This window comes from Toxorhynchites rutilus, chromosome 2 (assembly GCF_029784135.1).
Source record: "Toxorhynchites rutilus septentrionalis strain SRP chromosome 2, ASM2978413v1, whole genome shotgun sequence".
Lineage (NCBI taxonomy): Eukaryota > Metazoa > Arthropoda > Insecta > Diptera > Culicidae > Toxorhynchites > Toxorhynchites rutilus.
In genome coordinates, this window is record NC_073745.1 from 246980424 (window position 1) to 246989720 (window position 9297).

The following is a 9297-nucleotide window of genomic DNA, read 5'->3' on the forward strand; positions in this document are numbered from 1 at the left end:
GTAAGATGCTGGGAATCGTCCAATCCACGGTCAGCAGAGTATTAAAACGATACTTCGAGAACCTAACCATCGACCGGAAGGTGAAGAACGGCAAAAATGGATGCTCCGTCAGTGAAAAAGATCACAAGCGCGTAGTTAAGCAGTATAGACGTGATCCGAGAAGTTCGGTCCGAGATGTCGCCAATAAGCTGAATTTGTCAAGTTCATTCGTCCAGCGGACCAAACAGAGGGAGGCCCTCGTACATACAAGTTTCAGAAACCGCAACGAAAGGCAAAACATGGTGGGGAAGACGCGAGCCCGGAAGCTGTACACCGAAATGCTGACGAAGCCGCATTGCCTGGTAATGGACGACGAAACCTACGTCAAAGCGGACTTTCGTCAGCTGCCGGGCCTGTTGTTCTTCTCCGCAGAGGACAAATTCAGCGTTCCGGAGGAGATTCGCAAGCAGAAACTATCCAAGTTTGCCAAAAAGTACATGGTGTGGCAAGCGATCTGCTCTTGCGGAAAGCGGAGCGCCCCCTTCGTGATGACCGGCACGGTAAACGGGCAGATTTATCTTAAGGAGTGCCTACAGAAGCGCTTACTATCACTATTGAAGCAGCACGAGGGCCGGACCATCTTCTGGCCGGATCTCGCTTCGTGCCACTATTCAAAGGACGTGTTGGAGTGGTATGAAGCCAACGGGGTCACCTTCGTGCCAAAGGAAATGAACCCGCCCAACGCGCCGGAGCTTCGCCCAATAGAGAAATATTGGGCGATTATGAAGCAGGCCCTCCGGAAGAACCCAAAAGTTGTAAAATCGGAGGCGGACTTCAAGAGAAAATGGATTTCTGTTCAAAAAAAACTACAACCTGACGTTGTACAGAACCTTATGGACGGGGTAAAGAGGAAGGTGCGAGCATACGGGCTTGGGCTCGAAGTATGAATAAAAAGAAAATGCCAAAAGTTGTTTAATAGTTTTTATTTTACTGTCTAAAATTTTCAAAAGGATCGGTCTACTGGGCGAATTTCTACAGCGTTTTTTCCGTGATGCAATTTGATGTGACACACCCTTTAATATCAATTTTTCCAGATTTTTTTCAAAAATTTGTTTAATATTTTTCAATGAGAACATAAATAATTTTTCATTCATGATTTCATTCGCGTGATATCTCGGCTTATGTCCAATCACTACAACCTGAACACGCATCTCTATCGCATTGGGCTCGCAGCAAACAATCTTTGTGATTGTGGCGATGGCTACCACGACATCGAGCATATTGTCTGGTCGTGTATCCGGTTCCATGCTGCTCGCTCTCAGCTCTCTAGAGCACTGAGAGTAAAAGGCAGACAATCGGATATCCCCGTCCGGGATATCTTAGGTAGCCGTGATCCTGATCTTCTGCTTCATCTATACCTGTTCTTCAGAAACGCCGATGTCAACGTTTAATGATGTTTCCTTCGTTGTGTCCCTGTTTCGTATCCCTCCTATCCGATCTATAAACTTTTACTTAGTCGCGGCAATACATACACACACTCTTTACAGATAAACGGGCCAAAGGTTGTGCAGTCCACTGATCATTCAACAAGAGCCAAAGGTTGTACCGCTCATGACAACTCTACACGAGCTGATGTTTGCGCCGGCTAGTGACCATTCTATCCTGGATTCCTCGAGTCGAGAAGACGCACCACGCTAGATATGGGGAACAGACTAGGGGGCGTTGCTGATTAATGGTCAGCTGCATCCCAAAAGGAAGTATCCCGTGTCGGGCACAGGTACAGAGCATTGGAGACAGCAACATCACAATTACGAAAACACTTGTAATACTAACCTCGAGCCAACCGCGAGTAATCGGTTACATATTACTAACATAGTTATAAGGCAATCATTGTCGAAATATTGAACTCCCGGCCCCGTCAGGTTGACGCCATATGAGCCTTAATAAAAATATATATTTTGGATAAAAAAAAAATTAATAATTTATAATATAATAATTAATAATAATTTCCTAAATGTCATTCTTTGACTTAAATTTTGTAGGTCTGATAGATTTTTTTGTGAGATTTTTAATTTGAAAACTATAAGATCTACAAAATGTTAGTGAAAGAATAAAAGTAGGAAAGTATTTAGTTTTTCATTAAAAAATATCAAACACATTTTTGAAAAAAAAAATCATTGAAAAAAAATATATTGCAAATTTTAATTCATTCTCTAAAACATGTGGTCTTAAAATTCTGAAAAATAGATATAAATAGCTCTTACAATTTCCAACAAGCCACCCATACATTGGAAGATGAACACCTTTAAAAAGAAACAACAATTTTTGCATTTTTTCTTCGAAAAATTACTATTGCGGTTTAGTTCGTAACATTTTCATTTACGAGGGTGGTCCGATTATTACTTAGCCTCATCGCCCGATTGTGTCAGTATCGTAAGAGAGATTACTTATCGTGTAGTACACTCAAATTGATTTTAAGCTCATGTTTTGTCATCCCGATTTATTACATTAAACGAGCCTAAACATAACAGAAGATGTCATGACTCTCAAATACTGGTAAGCATTTGTATAATATATATGGTACAGCAATATAAGTTTAATACGAACGAGCGAAACAAAAGACAAATAAGCTTTCCGCATACTTTGCCACACACGCGGCCCAGACCGAGATAGATATTGCTCTCCTTTTTACTCTTAGAAAACACTTTCCAACTTCATTTTATAATCAGATGCTATATTATCACGCATTTACTCAACAGCATCATTAGCTATGTGGATAGCGTGGTCTTGTAAAACAGCCTTCCATTCCAGCCGACCTTGGTTCGATCCCTGTTGACGTCGTTTGGACTTTTTTTTTGGTTGCAATCGAAAAAAAGATGAAAAAAAAGAAAAAGATGTCTGTTTCCACACATACAAACAGAAACATGTCAAGAACATATCTTTTTTTTTTTTATTTCACCATCTTCGACAACGTCGTACAGACTGAAACCTTAAGATCTAAATTATTCTAAGTTTCTTATTCTAGTACTAAACACATTCTTGGACAGAGTAAAATCAAACACATCACTAACATTGTTAAAAGAACGTAAACACAAATTGAAACTATTGTTGAAACCATAATTCGTTCTATGGAATGGTATAAGAAATAACGATGAATTACGAAAACGACGGGGAGGAATATTCCACGGAACTTGACGTAACAGTTCGGGACAGTCCACATTGCCGGTTATTAAATTATAAATAAATATTCTTTGTAGTTTGGTACGCCTGGCTGATAGTGTTTCCAAGTCAATCAGTTTACAACGATCAGCATAACTCGGAAGATTTATCGGATCATTCCAAGGGAGCTGTCGCAAAGCAAACCGCATGAAACTTCTCTGGATTCGCTCCAACGCAACGATTTGTGTAACGAGGAATGGGGACCAAACCGGTGCAGCATATTCCATGATGCTCCGAACTAGCGCGCAGTATAACTTTTTGAGGCAATACACGTCAGAAAATCCAGAAGCATGGCGACGAATGAAACCGAGCACAGTGTATACTTTAGCGGTTGTGATTACTATGTGCTCATTGAACTTCAGTTTAGAGTCGATCATTACTCCTAGATCACAGATCGAGTTTGCGCGTTCTATGGGCTCCAGCCCCATGTGGTATTGGTGGCGAATGACATTATTGCAGCGACTGTAGGATATGGCTTTACACTTTTTACTATTCACACGCATACCGTTATCATTGCACCAGATTAGCAAACAATTAATATCATCTTGAAGTTTGATGCAGTCAATGGATGATGCAATCTCACTGTAAATTTTGAGATCATCGGCGAACAAAAGCTTGGATGTGGAAAGTAGCTCACATAGGTCGTTAACATAAATAATAAACAGAAGCGGGCCGAGAACACTTCCTTGTGGCACACCAGATGGAATGGTGAATATTCTAGAGCGCACGGAATTAACAATAACGAAAGCTTTACGATCCGATAAGTACGAGTATATCCATTTGGTAATCCATGAGGGAAAACCAATGTGATTAATTTTCTGAATGATGAGATTGTGCGGTACTGTATCGAATGCTTTCGCGAAGTCAACATAAACTGAATCCATTTGTCGCTTTGATTCAAAAGAACGTGATATTGCTGACACATAGCACATAAGGTTTGTTGTTGTTGAACGCCGTTTCATGAATCCGTGCTGGCTGTCAGTGATGATCGGTGCACTCACTCTATACAATACTGCGTGAACCAGCTTCTCAAACACTTTACCGAGACAGCAGAGAATGGATACACCACGATAATTGGAAACACAATTGGAATTTCCGGATTTGAAGATCGGAACTATACATGCCATTTTCCACGCGAGTGGGAATACTCCGTCTTCTATGGAACGATTGAAAACTGCAGCTACAGGTATCGCAAGCGAAGCGGCACAGTTTTTCCAAAACACAGTAGGTAGATCATCTGTTCCAGGTCCTTTAGTAGAGTCGAGGTCTTCGAGAGCTTTCCTAATATCATCCAGATTAAACGGTATACATGGCAGATTAATGTTGAATGTCTTGATGTGGTCATAGCAATTCTGTCGTTGAACAGGCGATGCTTTGCTGAATACGCTTTCGAAGAATGTTGCAAAAATATTCGCTGCCTCCACATTCGAGTGTGAAGTGATTTCACCAAACTTCAGCGTGGCAGGGATACTGTGTGTATCTTTCCTCTGCTTGACGAAATTCCAGAACCGAGAAGGATCCTTTTTGACTGTGGCCTGAATTTTGTTCAAATAGTTGTCGTGACTTGCAAGAAGAACAGTTTTGTACTCTGACTCAAAATCGCGAAGTCTGGCTCTATCAGTTTGATTTTTTGTCTGGAAATATCGGTTGCGCATTTTACGGAGATTGTTTCGAAGTTTGCGAAGCTCGGGTGTCCACCAAGGTTTGTTGAAGATGGAACCAGATACTTGTCTTTTTTGCGGTACAATACGACTGATAACATCGAAAAGAAATTCGTAAAAAACAGATAGCATCTGGTCTACTGTATTCGTGTTCATTAGATTCTCCCATTCAATATCCGCAAGGACAGAATTCAATAGTCCAAAATCACAAGTCGAATAGTCATATTTCACACTTTTTTCTTGATCGTCAAATAATGTTGGTGTGTCATTCTCGTCAAGTAGTAAAACGAAAGGAGTGTGGTGGTTATCAATAGGTAGCAACGGAGAAGATGGTAAAAGTATGTCCAGATACTCAGGGAGATTGGTAAATACTAGGTCCAGAAGTCTTTCATTGGTGTTGACATATCTATTAATCTGCCTCAAGCCATTCACAAACATGGCTTGTGTAAAATTTAACTCGGTTTCATCTAGATCGTTTGAAGGAATGTCAAAGTGCAGCACGTTTAAAAAAAGTTATTTTACGCTATTTTACTGCAAAGACTGTAAAAGCTATGTCTTTCGGTTGAAAACTGAAGGTGACTATTTGTTCCGCTGCGGTTGCTATCACTGCTACGACACATCCGATTCGGTTCAGATTTTCTGTTACTTTTCTGCTGTATAATTTTGTTGATTATTTATGAATAGAAACATAGGATAGGTATTTTTTTCTAAAAGATGCTGAGAAATTGTAGTGTAGTCCTTTGTCATTCGTCAACTCAAACTGCTGCTATCAGTGTAATAGTAAAAGTTCTAGATGATTAAGGCAATAACCGCAATCGTAAACTGAAGTAAAATGAGGAGCTCAAAAGGGAAGGGGTATAAATCACGAAGTCGATTTTCTCTCCAACGACTATCTCTCTTTTGGTCATAGCTTAGCTGCAAACAGATTTCGAGTTATATTTGGCAATGTCAAATATATATGAGGGACTCAGAAGGAAAAGGGTGTAAATGATTTGATCGATTTCTCTTCATCAACTTATTCTTTAGTTAATAACTCAACTGCGCCATGGTGTGGTGTGTATCACGTTCTACGCAGAGGATGCTGCTCGTTTAAGCTCTCCAAATCACTCATACTGCTTGTAAGCTTCATCTACTATTCGTCCGATCACTCGTCATAAGTTCCTGACAGGGGTTAGATTTGATAAACGAGCTGACCAGTCCAGAATCTGAAGCCACTATTCATTAAACCATGCCATGACCTTCCGGATTTTATAAATTGATGCCAAATTACCTAATTATCACATTGTTTTTGATGAAAAATCAGCAGTAAATGATGCTGAAGTACTTCGTTGCACTTGTGATTGATCATTCGTGTTAATGGTAACCTATCTAAATCGAGCTTTTTTGAGAAAATTATAAATTGAATTATAAATGAAGATAGTTATTGTATTATACACTATATACTTGAATTCAACCGACCTCTTACATATCTCTGGAAACTCGAAAAAAATAGTGGTTCTATAGTTGTGAAACGCAGTGTAGAATCCTATACATGAGGTTCTGACCTGTCTTCCACGTTGTCAAATACAGCTGGGAATGTGTTGGGAGCTAAGTTATTATTAAAGAGAGAGTCGATGTAGAGAAATCGATACTTTTCAGAAAGAAGATGTACAGAATTGTGCTGAGAAAAAAACGCGAGCATATCTCGATAATTTGTGAGTCTCCTCTAAAATTTTCTGAAATCCTGAGAAGATTTTCGTAATTGAACTTCTACGAGTTATACAGGGTGGCGCACAAGTCACGCAACCGATTTGCCAAAAAAAAACGTATAAAAAAAAGGTCTCACGATACAAAATTTTTATTCTCGAATAACAAATGATACAAAGTCGACAACTAAACCGCTTAGGAACCAACACGCTCGATAGTTGCAGCGCGATCGTTTTTTTTTTTCCTTCAGAGAGCGTTGCGTGACTTATGCGCCATCCTGTATAATAGGGCCCTTTTTTATTCGCATTAACCCTTTCCTGTACAACGTCGAGTCTCACTCCTGGTGTACTTGCATAATATAGGGCGCTAGAACGCTCAGCAGAGTAGCCACTTGATGTGAGACGTATTAAAAAATACGGGAAGGGGTTAACAATAACTTCATTATCACTGACTCCATCCTGAGAATTGAACAACTATTCCAATTGATTTTCACACAGAAACACCAATTGAATCCAACGGAGACGTCCGTTTTTTCACCGCTTCATATTTCACATTGATTCACAACACAGGCTGTAGAATAAAACTCAATCTCCTATATCACCGCTGGTAAAACCACTTTAGATGCGATTGATTTTTCTTTTATTTTAACATCGTTCGCAACATACACACACACGATCCGTGCGACAGCTTGCCTTCTCTATCGGGGAAGGGTATTGGACCAAAAAAAACCACATAACAAGTTGATTATGTTTGAAGGGCTATAGAGGCTAATAAATTCTCTAAAATTGCTTGGGAGCAACCCTTGGTAAGGATATTGAACTGAAATCCGAAGAAGCTTCAATCAGTGAATGTTAGCTGAAATGACAGCGCTTGTGTCCCACCCAATGTCATACCAATGTTATTTTAGATCTCAGTGAGGTTCACATCTTCGGAAGACGCGTTCTTACTTTAGATTTGTTATGAGGCTGACATACGAAATTCGAAATAAACACAAATCACGTCACATAATCGCTGCCACAGCAATTTTAACGAGATGACCTTTATTGCAATTCAATTTATTTCCACTCATTTCGCCACAAGTTTAATGCGAAACCGGGGTTACCTTCAACCTTCCAGCATTCCTTCGTATCCATTGTTGCATCTATCGTGGTAACAATGATGATGATAATATGTTAGGCTGTCAAAAAAGTCCTGCGGTATTTCCGCGAGGTGTCGTTGTAAGCGCGTAGTTCTAGTTGTATTCATTGTATCGAGTCATACTATAGCTTGTTGGATAGGTATTTGCGCGCTATAATATAGTCCTTGACAGTGTTTTGTTTGGTTAAGTCGTTCATGAGTTATAGTGTCGCAAATATGGAGCAAAATAAAGAGAAAATCCGACATATTTTACAGTACTACTATGACAAAGGCAAAAATGCATCTCAAGTTGCCAATAAAATTTGTGCTGTTTATGGACCCGATACAGTTTCCATTTCCACCGAACAACGATGGTTTCAACGTTTTCGTTCTGGTGTAGTCGTCGAGGTCGTCGAAGATGCGCCACGCTCCGGAAGGCCTGTCGTCGAAAATTGCGACAAAATCACGGAATTAGCCGAGAAAGACCGGCATAGTAGCAGCCGTAGCATCGGCCAAGAGCTGGGGATAAGTCATCAAACCGTTATTAACCATTTGAAGAAGCTTGGATTCACAAAGAAGCTCGATGTATGGGTGCCACACACGTTGACGCAAAAAAACATCTTTGACCGTATTGACGCATGTGAATCGCTGCTGAATCGCAACAAAATCGACCCGTTTCTGAAGCGGATGGTGACTGGCGATGAAAAGTGGGTCACTTATGACAACGTGAAGCGTAAACGGTCGTGGTCGAAGCCCGCTGAAGCGGCTCAGACGGTGGCCAAGCCCTCATTAACGGCCAGGAAGGTTCTGCTGTGTGTTTGGTGGGATTGTCAAGGAATAATCTATTATGAGATGCTTCCCTATGGCCAAACTCTCAATTCGGACCTGTACTGCCAACAACTGGACCGCTTGAAGGTAGCACTCATGAAGAAGAGGCCATCTTTGATAAACAGAGGCCGCATTGTCTTCCATCAGGACAACGCCAGGCCACACACTTCTTTGGTGACGCACCAGACGCTCCGGGAGCTCGGATGGGACGTTCTTTTGCATCCGCCATATAGTCCGGACCTTGCACCAAGTGACTACCACCTGTTTTTGTCCATGGTGAACGAGCTAGGTAGTCAGAAGTTAGCCACAAAAGAGGCCTGTGAAAATTGGCTATCCGAGTTTTTTGCCAATAAGGAAGCGAGGTTCTATAACAGGGGTATTATGAAGTTGGCATCTCGTTGGGAACAAGTCATCGAACAAAACGGCGCATTTTTGACTTAAAACAGATTTTTTTTTTCCAAAATATATATTTTTATCAAGGCTCATATGGCGTTAGCCTCACGGGGCCGGGAGTTCAATACTTTGACAATTTTTCTTATTATCTATGTTAGTAATATGTAACCGATTACTCGCGGTTGGCTCGAGGTTAGTATTACAAGTGTTTTCGTAATTGGGATGTTGCTGTCTCCAATGCTCTGTACGTGTGCCCGACACGGGATACTTCCTATTGGGATGCAGCTGACCATTAATCAGCAACGCCCCCTAGTCTGTACCTCATATCTAGCGTGGTGCGTCTTTCTCGACTCGAGGAATCCAGGATAGAATGGTCACTAGCCGGCGCAATCATCAGTTCGTGTAGAGTTGTCAT